The sequence below is a fragment of the Hesperophylax consimilis genome, unplaced genomic scaffold (genome assembly GCF_061612785.1).
Source record: "Hesperophylax consimilis isolate HC1 unplaced genomic scaffold, BYU_Hcon_1.0 scaffold_49, whole genome shotgun sequence".
Lineage (NCBI taxonomy): Eukaryota > Metazoa > Arthropoda > Insecta > Trichoptera > Limnephilidae > Hesperophylax > Hesperophylax consimilis.
Window position 1 is genome coordinate 31,336 of NW_028301279.1, and position 15,631 is coordinate 46,966.

The following is a 15,631-nucleotide window of genomic DNA, read 5'->3' on the forward strand; positions in this document are numbered from 1 at the left end:
TTATTATTCAAGTAAGAAAGTAAAAACATGTGAAGACATTATTCAACAAGCTCTGTTAGAACTACAGAATGCTCTTCAAATAAAAAGTCTTGAAATATCGGAACATAAAACGAAAATATGTCTATTTGCAAGGGGAAAGAGACGAAACATCCTGAATATTAAAATAAATGATATACTTATATAGAAAGAGTGGATGAACATAAGTTCCTTGGGGTGTGGTTGGATTACAGACTCGCTTGGAATAAACATATAAATAATACCTGTCTAAAATTGAACCAGCCGATGAATATTTTGAAAGTGTTGTCAGGCAAAAGCTGGGGAATTCATCCACTTCATATGAGACGATTGTACACGTCCCTTATAAGAAGTCGATTAGATTATGGTAGTATACTCTTTCATAATTCTGCCAAAAGCAATATTGAAAAATTAGAGAGAATACAATCACGAGCCTTAAGAATATGTGGAGGCTTCCTGATCTCAACTCCGGTGCATGTCTTACAAAGTAAAATGTGTGCCCCTCCTTTGCATATAAGAACTTGGAAACTAGCTGCAAGATTTTGGCTAAGAGCTGTATCAATTGAAAATAATCCACTTGTTTTAGAAATTTTCAAACTAAAATCCTTGATACAAAACAGATTCTGGAATAATAAAAAATTACCTATGTTGATAAAAATTTGTACAGAAACCATTGATTGGAAAACAAATAGAAACAAATGTCTCGATATGTACTCCTTCGAAACCTGGGTTGGAGCAATTAATTTAGAATGTATTGCAGTTGATATTGATGATTTCAATAACCCCAAAAGACATCTTTCATTGAGAGAAATTAGTAATGTCGTAAGCGATATGCTAATTAAGAAATATTCAGGATTCTACCAGATCTACACCGACGGATCGAAAAAACCGGATCAAGTTGGAGCTGCCTTCTTTTCAATACAAAACAATTTTACACATAAAATAAAACTGAATAAAAATTGCACTATTATGAATGCAGAATTGATAGCAATCAAAGAAGCTGTGGAGTATTCAATTAAAAAAAACTGGAATCAAATTGTAATATTAAGCGATGCTAAAAGCGCGCTTCAACATATCAAAAGTGTTTCAAAAGGAATTGCCTGCAGAAAGATAGCCTACAATATTGCAGATCAAATAATGCGGCTACAGCAGAAAGGTATGCAAATATGCTTGCAATGGATTCCATCTCACGTAGGAATACATGGGAATGAAGAAGCGGATTTGTTAGCAAACGAAGCATGTGTGAATGGACACATGTATGACTGGAAACCGGATGCCGAAGATTACTGCCAAAAAATTAATTTAACATGTAATATGATGTGGAATCAACATTTTGAGACTTTATCTACCAATAAGGGTATATGGTATAGAAAACTCCAAAAGGAACCGTTTAAAGAACTCTGGTTCACTGAGGTTAATCTGAAAAGATCAGAAATGAGAATAATTTTTAGATTAAGATCCGGACATGCACTAATGGGAAGAGTATTGTGTTTGATGGGCCTCTCTGATTCTCCAATGTGCTCAATATGTGAAGAAATTGAAGATGTCCAACATACATTAACAAAGTGCATTAAGTATGAACAACAGAGAGTGACAATATTGATGACCTCGGACCCATCGGAAATTCAGAATTTAATAGCCTCAACAGAGTTCTATGCCATATCAAGGATCATGAAATTTATTCGATCATGTAAATTGGAAAATATTTGAAAGTGTAATCTTGGACAAAAGGCACCTTTTAAAGAACTTATAAATTATAATTAAAATATTTTAATATTGTAATTTTAAAAACAGATGAGGCAAAAAATGACAGCATTATGTGAGTCAGAAGCCTCGTTAATAAATTAAAAAAAAAAAAAAAAAAAAACTAAAAATGAAAGAGTAACGTACGCGTCAGCAGTAAAAACCAACTATCACCAAGAAGAGATTGAAGAAATAAACTTTCCAATTATTATAACTTCATTAAATACGAACCAAAATCAAGACCAACTTAAGGAAACAATACAAAATAAAATTAAAATATCTGCTCTGGGCATCGGAGTAAACAGCATGAAAAAAATAACTAACAACAGATTAATTATAACTTGCCCTAAAAAAGAAGATGCAACCAAACTGAAAAATGAAATAAACAAAATATCAAAAAAAGACATTACGGCAGAAGAAATACAAAGAAAAAAACCGTGTGTAATATTCAAAGGAATACAAACAAATTACACAAAAGAAGAATTTTTAACAGACTTAAGACTCCAAAATGATGACATTAAAACAATGACAGATCAAAATCCTGATATATTTCAGGTGAAAGCTATCACCGACAATAAAAGAAATAAGTCCCACAATATAATTGTCGAAACAAATGGAAACATGAGAGATTACCTTATAAGAAAAAAACGTGTCAACTTAGGATTCTTGAGGACATATGTTGAAGACTGCTACCTACCATTGTCTAAGATTTGGCCATACTGCACATAAATGCCTAGATAAAATAAAGGATCCAAGATGTATGCACTGCGCCGGAGACCACCAATACCGGGAATGCAAATCTCTGGACTGCCCCCCCAAATGTGCCAACTGCTGGGATTCTAATCAAAAGAAACATCCCTACGGATCACCTACCAAATAGTATAGCATGTAAGTTTACAAATTATATGTTAAAAGTTGCCAAACAAAAAATTGATTACAATGCAGAATAAATTAACTATTTTAATTAAAATCAATAATTTAAATATTCAGCCTGACGGCATAGTGTTAAACAAGCCATTTAAAAATCATGAGTCACTGCCGATTGCTTATCAGCGGCGGCACTCTTATTTTAAATATATTCAGACGACAATAAACAAAAATAATATTAGAGGTGTTGCAGTACTCATTCTGACGAAATTCATTATTGTTAATATTTTAGATTACCCAATATTTCTTACAAACTGCATTCAAATTGAAATAAATATAAAAATGACATATGTAAACCTACCTTTCAATCATTACTCAAATAAATACTTAGGTATAGTAACCAGAGAGGTTGTAATAAATTATCATATTAATAGCACAGAATTTGAACTAATTATTTTATAAAATATTGCTTTAAGTAATTATCTAGAAGAAGATAATGAAGTAGATTTTTTAAGAACTAACGATCTACAACAGTGGATAAATATTAAAAAAAGTGATGTAGGGGAATTAATTTGTATTCATGTAAATATCAGATCATTATGTAAGAATTGGGATGTTTTACATGTTTATTTAAGAAATTGTTGGGAGCGTATAGATATTTTAATGATTAGCGAAACTAATATACAAGCTGACCAAATTAATATGTATGAGATTCCGGGCTATTCAAATTACAACTATTGTCGTAATAATAAATCAGGTGGGGGCATATCGCTATATATAAGAAACAGTATGGTATTTAAACAATCACCACTAGAATCAAATTATTTTGAAAATGTTTTTGGTGTAATTACTCTTCCAAATAAACAAAGTTTGAGTATATTAGCGATATATCGACCACCGAATCTTAACAAACTATCTTTTATCAGGGAAATTGAATCTATTCTGACGGATTTCATAGGCCTTCGAGACAATGTTTTGTTCTTTGGGGACACTAATATAAACTTGATGAATTTTAATGATCCTGTAGTAAACTCATATGGTGTGACGCGGGAAGCAATTGTTAGCGGGCGCATAACACAATCATGCATAGATCATATATACGTTAGGTACAGTAACGGGCTTAAACAAGTGGACTCGCTATCATCTTGTGTATGCGAGATTTCCATAGCAGATCACTATATGACAGCCGTTAATATTAAATATGATGTGCAAAAAGAACCATTAAAAAACATGAAAAAGATAACAATTTTGTCCCAAAAACATATTGATAATCACATCCGAGAAATACATTGGAATTCTTTACTTAATGCACAAGAAAGTACCTTTTTGTATCATCAAATTAAAAATAATTTCATTAATTTATATGAAAAAAGCACTGTATCATTTTTTGAAAAACCAACCAAAAGACCACATGCGATCAAAAAATGGATAACTACAGATATTTTAGAGTTAATAAAAAAAAGGGATTTATTGTTTCGAAGATGGAAAAATTCTCCTAGTAATAAAACTTATGAAAATGAATACAGGTACATGCGAAATAATGTCAACAAATTAATTACTAAAAGAAAAAATTGTTATTTCAAAGATAAATTCAAACGTAGTTTCAATAATACTAAGCAAACATGGGATGAAATAAATAAATTGTTGGGAAGAAAAACAAAAAGTAATTGTGATGAAGTCATCTCACGATATGTGTTAAAGGAACAGACGGTGGAAAGTGTAACAAACCAATATGTAAATTATTTCTCAGATAGTATAAGCCAAATGTTGCACAGATGTGATTTTAAGGCATCCAATGTTAATCAAATAGAATTACCTCACAGTATGTATTTACCAAAGGCAACTCTCACTGAGATAAAAAATATTGTTAAGAAAATGAAAAATTCAAAATCCTTGGGAATGGACAACATAAGAATGTACGACATAAAGAGACATATAGATATTTTAGGACCTATTATAACGCACTTAGTTAATAGACTTATTATAGAAGCTGAATTGCCAAATGATCTTAAATGTGCTATTATTAGACCTATATACAAAGGAGGAAAGCACTCAGAAATAGGAAACTATCGACCTATCAGTATAATGCCTGCACTTGAAAAAATTTTTGAAAAATATATTTCCTTAAAATTAAATAAATACTTTGACATTATAGACCAAAAACAATATGGCTTTCAAAAGAAAAAAAGCACAGAGAATTTATTACAGGACTTTTCAAATTATATTAATAATGAATTAAACCATAAAAGACATGTTTTAGTACTATTTATAGATAACTCCAAAGCGTTTGATACAATTGACCCACAAAAATTATTAAAAATCTTAGAAGCAATTGGAATTAGAGGTAACCTACTTAATTTGTTTAAAAATTATTTATCTAATAGACATATATGTGTAAAAATATTAGAAAAAATGAGTGGGAGGAAAAAAATCTGTGCTGGAGTCCCGCAGGGGTCGATTTTGGGTCCAACCCTTTATATTATATTTGTTTCAATAATGAAAAAAATTATTTAAATATGTAAGACACTTTGTATATGCTGACGACACTGCTCTTGTCATATCTGATGAACAATTATCCATTGCGATTAAATATATGCAACATGACTTTACGTCCCTGATAAAATGGTCACATGACGCAGGTCTAATCATTAATACCAAGAAAACTAAATTGATGCACATACGATCTCCACATGCTTCATTTCAGATCATGCCTAAAATAATTTCACATAACTTTATATGTATTCATCAAAACATTTTACAGCCATGTATGTGTGAAAGTATTGAACTGGTAAATGAATACGTTTATTTGGGGGTGACTGTTGATTGTCATTTCAAATGGGATACACAAATAAACAAAACTTGCAAGCGGCTGAGAGCGATAGTGGGTAGGATATACAAACTGAAATGTTTCGTTCCGGTGAACATTTTAAAAATTATTTACCTATCACTCGCAGAATCAACTTTACGGTATGGTTTAACTACTTGGGGTCACTCTTGTAAAACTAATTTAAACCACCTGCAATCAGTACAAAATTCTATGGTTAAGTTATTAGCTCAAAAACATATTTTTTCACAGAGACGAAACATAATATATCATTGTTGTATCGGAATTTAACAATATTACCGGTGCAGGCCTTATTATGGTACAAAATATTGATTCAACATATATCTGAGTCTGATTATAAAAGGAAAGTGGAACATGAATATAATACAAGGTTTACAAAGAATGAAGGAATGCTTGTTCCAAAATATAATAATAAATACGGACGGCGAACCCTAGAATTTAACGTGCCAAAAATGCTTAATATGTTACCCATTAATATAAAAAATTGCGATTCCACAAATAGATTGAGATATATGCTGAAACAATGGTTACTAAATAGAGATAGTTTATATTAATTTAGGTGTGTTAATTGTATAGTTATAGTAATAATATTATTTTTGGTTGTATGTAATTGATCATTAACATCCTGTTGACAAACTGCTTTATTGAAGTTTAACGGGATTGTAGCTTGAAAACCAAAAAAAAAAAAAAAAAGCTACCTAATCACTATATAACCAAGGGTGATATGAGTTACTTAAAGGGTATACCTCTCGCTGACTTAACGTGGAATATTCCTGGATGCGTGGATATAGTATTAGGTGCACAACTGTTCCCATATATTTATTTAGGGAACCGGGTTGAATCTGGTAACGGCGAACCTCCGGCATTAGCGACTACTTTCGGTTTTGTGTTAATGGGTGACTACCCTAGTAATGTGCTTAATACAAGTACGTCATTTTCGGCACTTGCGCTTAATGACTTAGTACAAAAATTTTTGGCTGTTAGAGGAAATACCCAACATGCAATTTCTAAGTGCGGAAGAGACGGAATGTGAGAATTTATTTATATCATCCATTTCTCGCACCGTCGACGGAAGGTATTCTGTTGCTTTACCTTTCTGTAAAGACCCGAAGCAATTGGGTAATTCCCTTGCTACTGCTCAGCGCCGATTTATGGCTTTGGAGCGAAAATTTAAACATTCACCGGCTTTGCGGGAGAATTATAATAAAGTTATTCATGAGTACATTGAAAACGGTTATTTAGCAAAAGTTTCAAGGTCGGATATTACCGATGACGGATATTACATTCCGCATCACGCTGTCACTCGCCCGGATAAACCTATGCCTCGGATTGTACTTGACGCGAGCGCTAAGACACATACAGGATTGTCATTAAATGACGTTATTTATACTGGTCCGAATTTGCAAGCCGATCTGTTTTTGCTTCTGTTAGACTTTCGTCTTTTTCCCATTGCTATTACTGCAGACATAAAGCAGATGTATTTGCAGATTGAGGTTCCAAGCAAGCATCGCAAATATTTGAAAATTCTATTTCGGTTCGCGGACAACGATCCCATACAAACCTTTCAATTCAATCGGGTCCCTTTCGGACTAACAGCTAGTCCATACTTGGCAATGCGCACTGTTCGACAGTTGGCCCAGGATATGAGACAACATTTTCCGGACGCTGCCAATGTGGCAGAGTCTAAGTTGTATATGGACGACCTGGTATATTCTATTGTAGATGAACCCAGTGCCGTACGTCTGTCGCGAGAATTGATCTCGTTGTTTAAGTCCGGTGCCTTTGATTTGGTAAAATGGACTAGTAATTCTTCAGTGGTACTTGAGAATCTTCCAGATTCGCACCGGAGCCCTGTGGACTTTACTGTTGGTTCTAACAATGCCGCTAAGGTGTTAGGCCTTTCGTGGGAACCAGCTGATGACAGCTTTTTCTTTACGTCTTCTTATGTTCAGGAGAAGTGCACGAAGCGGAACATACTCTCCATAGTAGCCCGCTTGTTCGATGTTCTCGGCTTGGTCGCCCCTGTCATTCTGTATGCGAAATTACTTATTAAGGAGCTATGGCTGTGCAACATTGGTTGGGATGATATACCCCCTGAGAGCGTTATTCAAAGGTTTTCGGCTCTCACACAGGAATTTCCTTTAATTTCGACAGTAAAAATTCCCCGCCATGTTGGCGTCCTAAAGGACAGTACAGTGCTCGTTGTCGCCTTCTGCGATGCGAGCATGAATGGTTATGGCTGCGTGATTTATTTGCACACCACTGATCTCTCTGGAAATATTTCAGTGAGGTTATTGTGTGCGAAATCAAAGGTTTCTCCCACGAGAGTGACAACTCTCGCTCGTTTGGAGCTTTGTGCCGCAGTTTTGATGTCAAAATTAATACGGACGGTTCAAGATAGTTATCGTGCGCGTCTTTCTATTGCAGGAACATACGCGTTTTCAGATTCTACCATTGCGCTCTCCTGGATACATTCCTCACCGCATCGTTGGTCGGTGTTTGTTAGCAATCGTGTAGCTCAGTGCCAGGAAAATTTGTCTCCGGAAAATTTTTACCATGTTGCCGGTAGTGAAAACCCGAGCGATTGCCTTTCTCGTGGCATGCTACCCTCTCAACTCGTTTCACATGATTTATGGTGGAACGGCCCATCATGGATTCGCCACCCACCTTTGGAATGGCCAGTAAAACCGTTTCGCCCCACCAATACCGGTGAAATGCCTGAACACAAAGTTAATGTGCTCACTGCAATGGTTCTGGGTGAACAATCGGTTCTGGGTGAACTGGCCCAGCGTATATCCACTTGGGATAAACTTATAAGGAGTGTCGTTTATATTCTCCGATTCATAAAAAAGATATCACCTTCCTCTGGAATTGTCAATAATCTTGTGACTGCTGAAAAGGCTGTACTTCGTTCCGTGCAAAATGCTCATTTTTCAAATGATATTGCTGCACTTCAGAAAGGCAAATTCCACTCCAAAAGGCTTCAGGGTTTGTCTTTATTTCTTGATGAGGACAATTTGTTACGTATCGGGGGACGCCTGTCTAAATCGGACTTACCTTTTGAGGTTAAACATCCGATATTACTACCTAAACATGACTGTGTTGTAAATCTTATCATAGATCACTTTCATGTCATGAACTGTCATACCGGTCCAGGACTTCTTATGTCTATATTACGTCAGCGCTATTGGATATTAGATGCTAGGACGGTTATTAGGGCAAGGGTGCGGAAATGCAACTGCTGCTTCCGCTCAAATCCATCACATCCTACCCCAAAGATGGCAGATTTACCTTCATATCGTATTACTGAAGCAAAAGCCTTCGTTCACACCGGTGTTGATTACGCGGGTCCTCTACGTATTACGCTTGCTCGTCGGAGAGGACAACATTCGCAGAAGGCATATATTTGTCTGTTTGTATGCCTTGTGACTAAGGCCATTCATATTGAGTTGGTCTCTGACTTAACTTCAAATGCTTTCCTGGCTGCTTTCAGCCGTTTTATTTCACGGCGTGGCCCTGTGTCGTGCTTGTATTCGGATAATGGTACCAATTTTGTGGGTGCAAAGGCACAATTGGATGACCTTTACAAGTTTTTGGTTGAATCGGAATATGAGCCCGCGTTAAAACGAGAACTCGCCAAGCGTCGTATCGAGTGGAAAATGATTCCACCCCGCGCACCCCATTTCGGAGGTATGTGGGAGTCTAACGTGAAAAGCATGAAAACTCACTTATACCGAGTGATCGGAAGTCAGCTTCTCACTTATGAGGAGCTTCAGACTGTGTTGGTGCAAATAGAGTGCATAATGAACTCTCGCCCGCTCACAGCTGTATCTTCCGACCCTGATCCGGAAATCATAACACCTGCGCATTTTTTAATGACTACACCATTACAATACTTACCTGCATCTATCCCGACGGGCAGTAAAATTAATTTCGCTCAGCGCAAACGATTATTGGATAGTATGGTTCAGTCTTTCTGGAAAAAATGGCGTGTGGAGTATCTGCACACTTTGCAAGTCAGGCAGAAGTGGGCTACCCCTGATCATCCGATTGAGATCGGAACTGTCGTTCTAGTGGGACAGGAAGATTCCCCTCCGTTGAACTGGCCTTTGGGTGTAATCACTGAGGTCCATCCCGGATTGGACAAAATTGTTCGCGTTGCGACGGTGAAGACACGATTTGGGTTCTTCAAACGACCGGTTATCAAGTTATATCCCCTTCCGACTCAATAATTTGCTTACTTCTATTTTTTGTTTTTATTTTTTGTTATTTTTTTTGGTAGCTCAAATTATCTCCGACTATGCCATGATATTCCGTTATAGTTAATTGTACTCTTGTCAGTTGAACTTTATTAAGTTTATACTTTTCGTTCTGTTGAAAGCTTTTTTTTTGGTGACCTTCCGACGTAATTCTTGGATATTATATGTGAATAGAGTCACTTGAAATGATTTGACGTTTATTTATTTGTACGTTGTTCTCTTACTCCTTTGCAAGTTCTGAGAACTTCCAAGGCGGGGAGTATGGAGAAGCATTAGATTTAAAACTTAATTTAAAATTATTTTTAATATATAAACATAAATTAATTAATTAATTTTTAAGATATAGAATGGACAAAAAGAGACATCTCTTGTCAATTTCGGATAGTATTTTCTCTGCCGGTGAATGATAAGCAAATTGCGATCACCTTTTACATCTGTTCAGTAGATTCATCTGAGATTGTGATATTTCGTCAAAAGAGGTCTATTTAAGATAAAAATAATTCAAATATATTTTTTGACAAAATAAAATGTCACAAAATCGGCTGTGTGTATTATTACAATGAGTGTGCTGATTCATCTCAGTCATTAATAATTCTTCTCTCTTGTGAGCTGGTTGTTCCTTATAACCTTATCTAGTGCAAATGCAAAGTGATTGCTGATTGCTGCCTGAAACCGAATCTGATGACAAAAATAGAAGACCTAAATTATGAATGCCATTGTTTTGGGTGAGTTTTTCTGTTCATTTGTATTTTGGTGACTGGTTTGTTATTTTTCTCCCTGCAGAGATAAAGTTATTAATCCAAAATCATTTTTCATAGGGAAATATTATATTCCCTGGATGATCTGTGCTACCTACACGCCAGATCATCATCCAACGGATTATCAGTTCACTGCTGTTTAACATAATGAGGAATGTATTGTGCAGATAAGAATATATATTAAGAAAAAAAAGTCTTTGTATATGCACAACTTTATTTTATAAAGTGGCACATACACAACAATATTTTAAATAATGTTCCACCACAACTTTTTGAACAATTTTTTTTTTCAAAATATGATACATATTACGAAGATTTTATAATGAGGATCAAAATGTTATTTATAGATATAAAAATAAAACTAATTAATTATTAGGTAGGTACTTAAGTTTATATTAAAAATACTCCACACTTTTAAAAATAATCAAATTCCATTTTAATAAATGGTGAATGGATTTTATTTAACATTAGTGTTTGCATTAATTTATTTGCTAGTGTCGCCTAATTCTGTGCATTCAAAATCTTGTCTTTAGTGTTCAGCATATTTATATGGAATTTTCTTGCGTTTTAGTTAATTGTTTCTATCACTAGAAGTACAGACTGCTAGATTGGCATAGCATAATCGAAATAGCAGTTTCCCAAACATAGATAATCGAAATATCCAAACCACATAAAACAATATTCGAAATATTTGTTTCCAAAAGTATATCTAGGAATCCAAATATCGGTTTCCAAAAATATACCTGTATATCCAAATATTGGTTTACACAAATATACCTAGATATCCAAATATTGGTTTCCAAAAATATACCTGTATATCCAAATATTGGTTTCAAAAGCCCAATGTCGGTGGACCCTTATGTGAATAGGGTGTAGCCGGGGAACTTCATTTGAATATTTTCAAATGTTTTTCAGAAACTTTTAAGAGTCGATTTTTTGTAATCTTGTTAAAATTTTAATGGAGATACTGCAGATTTCATTTGAGATTATTATTTTTGAGTAGGTATTATCGTGATTCATTTTTGGGCTACTATGCTTCCTCCTTGTTTATCTAACATTTCGAAAAGCATTACAGTGTGTACATCATCAGAGCAGACGTGTAGATCCTGTGTATGTTTATGCATGTATGGGCCGGTATTTCACTACAATATTTAGTAAAATTAATGTGCCTTTCGGCGTTTAGTTTTGGTATAGTCGCCACGTACCGGATATCAAGAACTAGTATGCTTAACTCATCCGTCGTATTAATTGGTTTTTATGGATTTCAATTGCCTCTGTAATTAGATGTGCTCTGTGTTTTGGATCCTCCTAGGACATCAGGAACAAATTTAATCTTTGTAATTTAAGTATTTAGGGATGACATTTTTTTCAGCACAACCCCTTAACTATTGTATCTTATGTGAACAACGCACATGAGTCTGAATTGTTTGGAGCCAAAGTATGTTGGAAGGCTTGAATGGAATAGAAAAACGAATGATATGGTATTGGTCACTAATCAAATATAAGCCATTTCAAGCAACTTTACCATTCGGAATGATGGTCTTTCACCTGGGTGATACTGATAGTATCTACCACTTTTAATACGTAACTTACTATGTTTTATAAACTATCAATTAAAGTATCTGATTTTAAAAATCAACTTAATATTAAATTTATGTAAACCAAATTTAATATAAGACAGTCAAATTGGTTAATATTTCCAAATGCACCCCATTTGGTTTCTAGCCTAGCTAAAATAGTGGCTTTCCCAGGCGGTAACTTTGAAGCTCTGTTTTCCCCATTTACCGATAAGATTATGTGGATTTTATTTCACAATGGTGTACATAAAGGATTAAATATTCTGTTGGCACCTAGCATCGTGGTACCTACCTTTCGACTTAGTAAACGTTATCAGTACTTCAGTCATGCGTCAGTGATGCTTTCGGGACGTTTATTTCGGGAGAGAGGCCGTTTATTTCGTGAATTTCGCTGAGAATAATATTTTATTATTATATTCCGTGGTGTTTTGAAAGCGGAAGACAATAGTGTGCTTGCATTAGTTAATTAATGAACAACAATTACTATAACATTCGTCGCAAACGTGTTTTTAATCTGTTTTAATTAATTTCAGTGTGTTCGTGTTAATTTGTATCGCGTTTCCATTGAAGTCGTAAAACCCTTGATTTCGGGCTGTCATTTTTGTTTTTTTTTTCCTCAATTTGTTTGTTGTCGTCGTACACATGGACACCATTAGGATTTGAGAATTTGGCTGAAATTTCCCATTTCGTAAGTAATTATTGTGATTCAAATTTATGTTGAGATAAACCACCCGAAACACATTTTTTTAGTGAAACAAATATTTAAATTAATAATTTTCCATTTGTTAATAAACACATATATTTTCGGATGGGAAGTACGCAGCATTTTAAATTTCAATAATATATAGTTTGTATATTATGCTGTCCGTACATACTAATCATGAATTTATGGACATCATTGTTGCCTTCCAAGCAGTTGACCGAGTTCAATTATTGGCTATTGCATTTAAAAAAATATATATTTAATCGTTTACTTTAAAAATTGTGTTTAACTTTATATGGCGTGATTTTTCACGGATCTAGGAATTCAATCGAAAAACAACAAAATACCAACAACTTGTTTGTGGAGAATTTGATTACAAAAATGTTAATTATACCTATGTATGATTGATGATGTTATTTATTTTCGTAACAAAATTGTAAATTATTTTTGCAGGGTAACATAAGTATGGTACCTAATTAGCTGTGTTCTATGTCGCAAATATTGTATTATTTTCCTTGAGTACATAGGTTTTTATAAATAATACAACCTTTGGGACCTGTTGACTTCAGCTGTCGCACCCTATTAAGTCAATTGTTATTTCTTGCGAGCGAATTATAAAGTTATTATATAATTATCTACAGATGATAAACTCATTACTGGTTTGTTTGAAGTTTGTACTCTTGATTACAGAGTCTCAACGATGCTGTTTATAAACGTAAATTATTCAAAGAAATACCTTCATTTCAAATTTTGGTTTAGGAGTGGGTTAATGGATTGGGTTATATAAATTACATTTACTTGATCACGGTAGGCAATTAAATTAATGACTAGCGCATACCCCTGAAATCAAGGGATATTATTATTGTAGGATTTGTGAAACAAAACAAAGTATCATTGCATTTCAAAAGAGGAAATATACCTTTCGTATGTTAGAAAATTTGAAAAATTACGACATCTATTCACATCTGTCGAACATTTTAACAAAACAAATACACATTTCGAATAAAGAATTATAATTTAATTCAATACTTTTGGTATCGCTTGTCGGATATGATTTATCTGAATCTCTTCAAATTATTCGTAATCTGGTTGAAAACGGAATTGCAGGCCTTTAAAGAATGAATTGATAGTTTCCTAATATACTTTCAGTAAAAAACTAATGTGTTATCGCGATGTCGGAACACGTGTTCGTGAAAAATCTAATATTTTCGCATTTCGTTATTGTATATTATCCGGACAAATGCAGGTGCATGAACCCGTGTTGAGATATATTAGAAATTTACTAGAAATTAAGTTAAATAGGAAATGGCCTGCAATCCCGATTATAACCGGATTTTAATAAATCAGCACTTGGTCTGGCTCTAAATAATTAGTTTATTTATCCGTCGACTGTTGAATAGTATTATTATTATTATTATTATGAAATTGCCAACACAGCTGTCGTACGTGATATTGTCAAATATGTTTACCTGCGTTTCTGTGCTTGCAATTTAAAAGTTCTTCACCCTTTATCCCTGGGAGGTTTATAACCTGCAACGGGACCTCGCTACAAGACAAAGCGGCACCTTTCCTAAATTACTCCGGGAATTTGAATTTGTGGGGATACCTGGCTGTATTATCCTGTCCATGTGTATCAGAAGGCTCGTTGGCTTTGTTGACTTATCCTCTTACCATTAATGTTGAAACGGTGAAATAATATCGTTATCTACCCCTTTTATTGGAGTTTAGTATTGTTTCAGAAAGGTTCATTATGTTGTTCTGAAAATCGGTATGTAAAGTTATTATAATTTTATAACCATCATGCACACACAATTTTCAATAAGTTTTATAAACTTATTCATCTCCGTTGGGTGCAACGGTCAAAAATTTAAATGTTTTGAGCCACACATCCTTAATTCATCCGTATAAAATAATAAATATCACACACTCTTTGCTTCATCCACATTCAAACATCAAATCGTAAATAAAAAAAGTAGGCACACACTTCTTCCTTCATCCATATTTAAACGTCAAATCATAAATATAAAAGTAGGCACACACTTCTTCCTTCATCCACATTTAAACGTTAAATCATAAATATAAAAGTAGGCACACACTTCTTCCTTCATCCACATTTAAACGTTAAATCATAAATATAAAAGTAGGCACACACTTCTTCCTTCATCCACATTTAAACGTCAAATCATAAATATAAAAGTAGGCACACACTTCTTCCTTCATCCACATTTTAACGTCAAATCATAAATATAAAAGTAGGCACACACTTCTTCCTTCATCCACATTTAAACGTTAAATCATAAATATAAAAGAAGGCACACACTTCTTCCTTCATCCACATTTAAACGTTAAATTATAAATATAAAAGTAGGCACACACTTCTTCCTTCATCCACATTTAAACGTCAAATTATAAATATAAAAGTAGGCACACACTTCTTCCTTCATCCACATTTAAACGTTAAATCATAAATATAAAAGTAAGCACACACTTCTTCCTTCATACACATTTAAACGTTAAATCATAAATATAAAAGTAGGCACACGCTCCTCGCTTTATCCACAATCAAATATCAAATAATCAATGTAAAGTGGGCACACACTTCTTGCAAATTCAAAGGTCAAATCATAAATATAAAAATAAATGCACACTCCCGTTGCTTCATCCACATTCAAACATTATATCAGACATAATTTTTTAACAATTAGTAGCCCAATGGGCTAAAAGCTAGTTATAAAATAATTCTTTTCATTGTAAATATGTATTTGTATTCGAAAAATATTGAATAAACTATGTTCAAAAGGAACTAGGCATCCGTTACTTAACGGTTACACCAAAACTAAACGCCGAAAACCACATTAATTTCA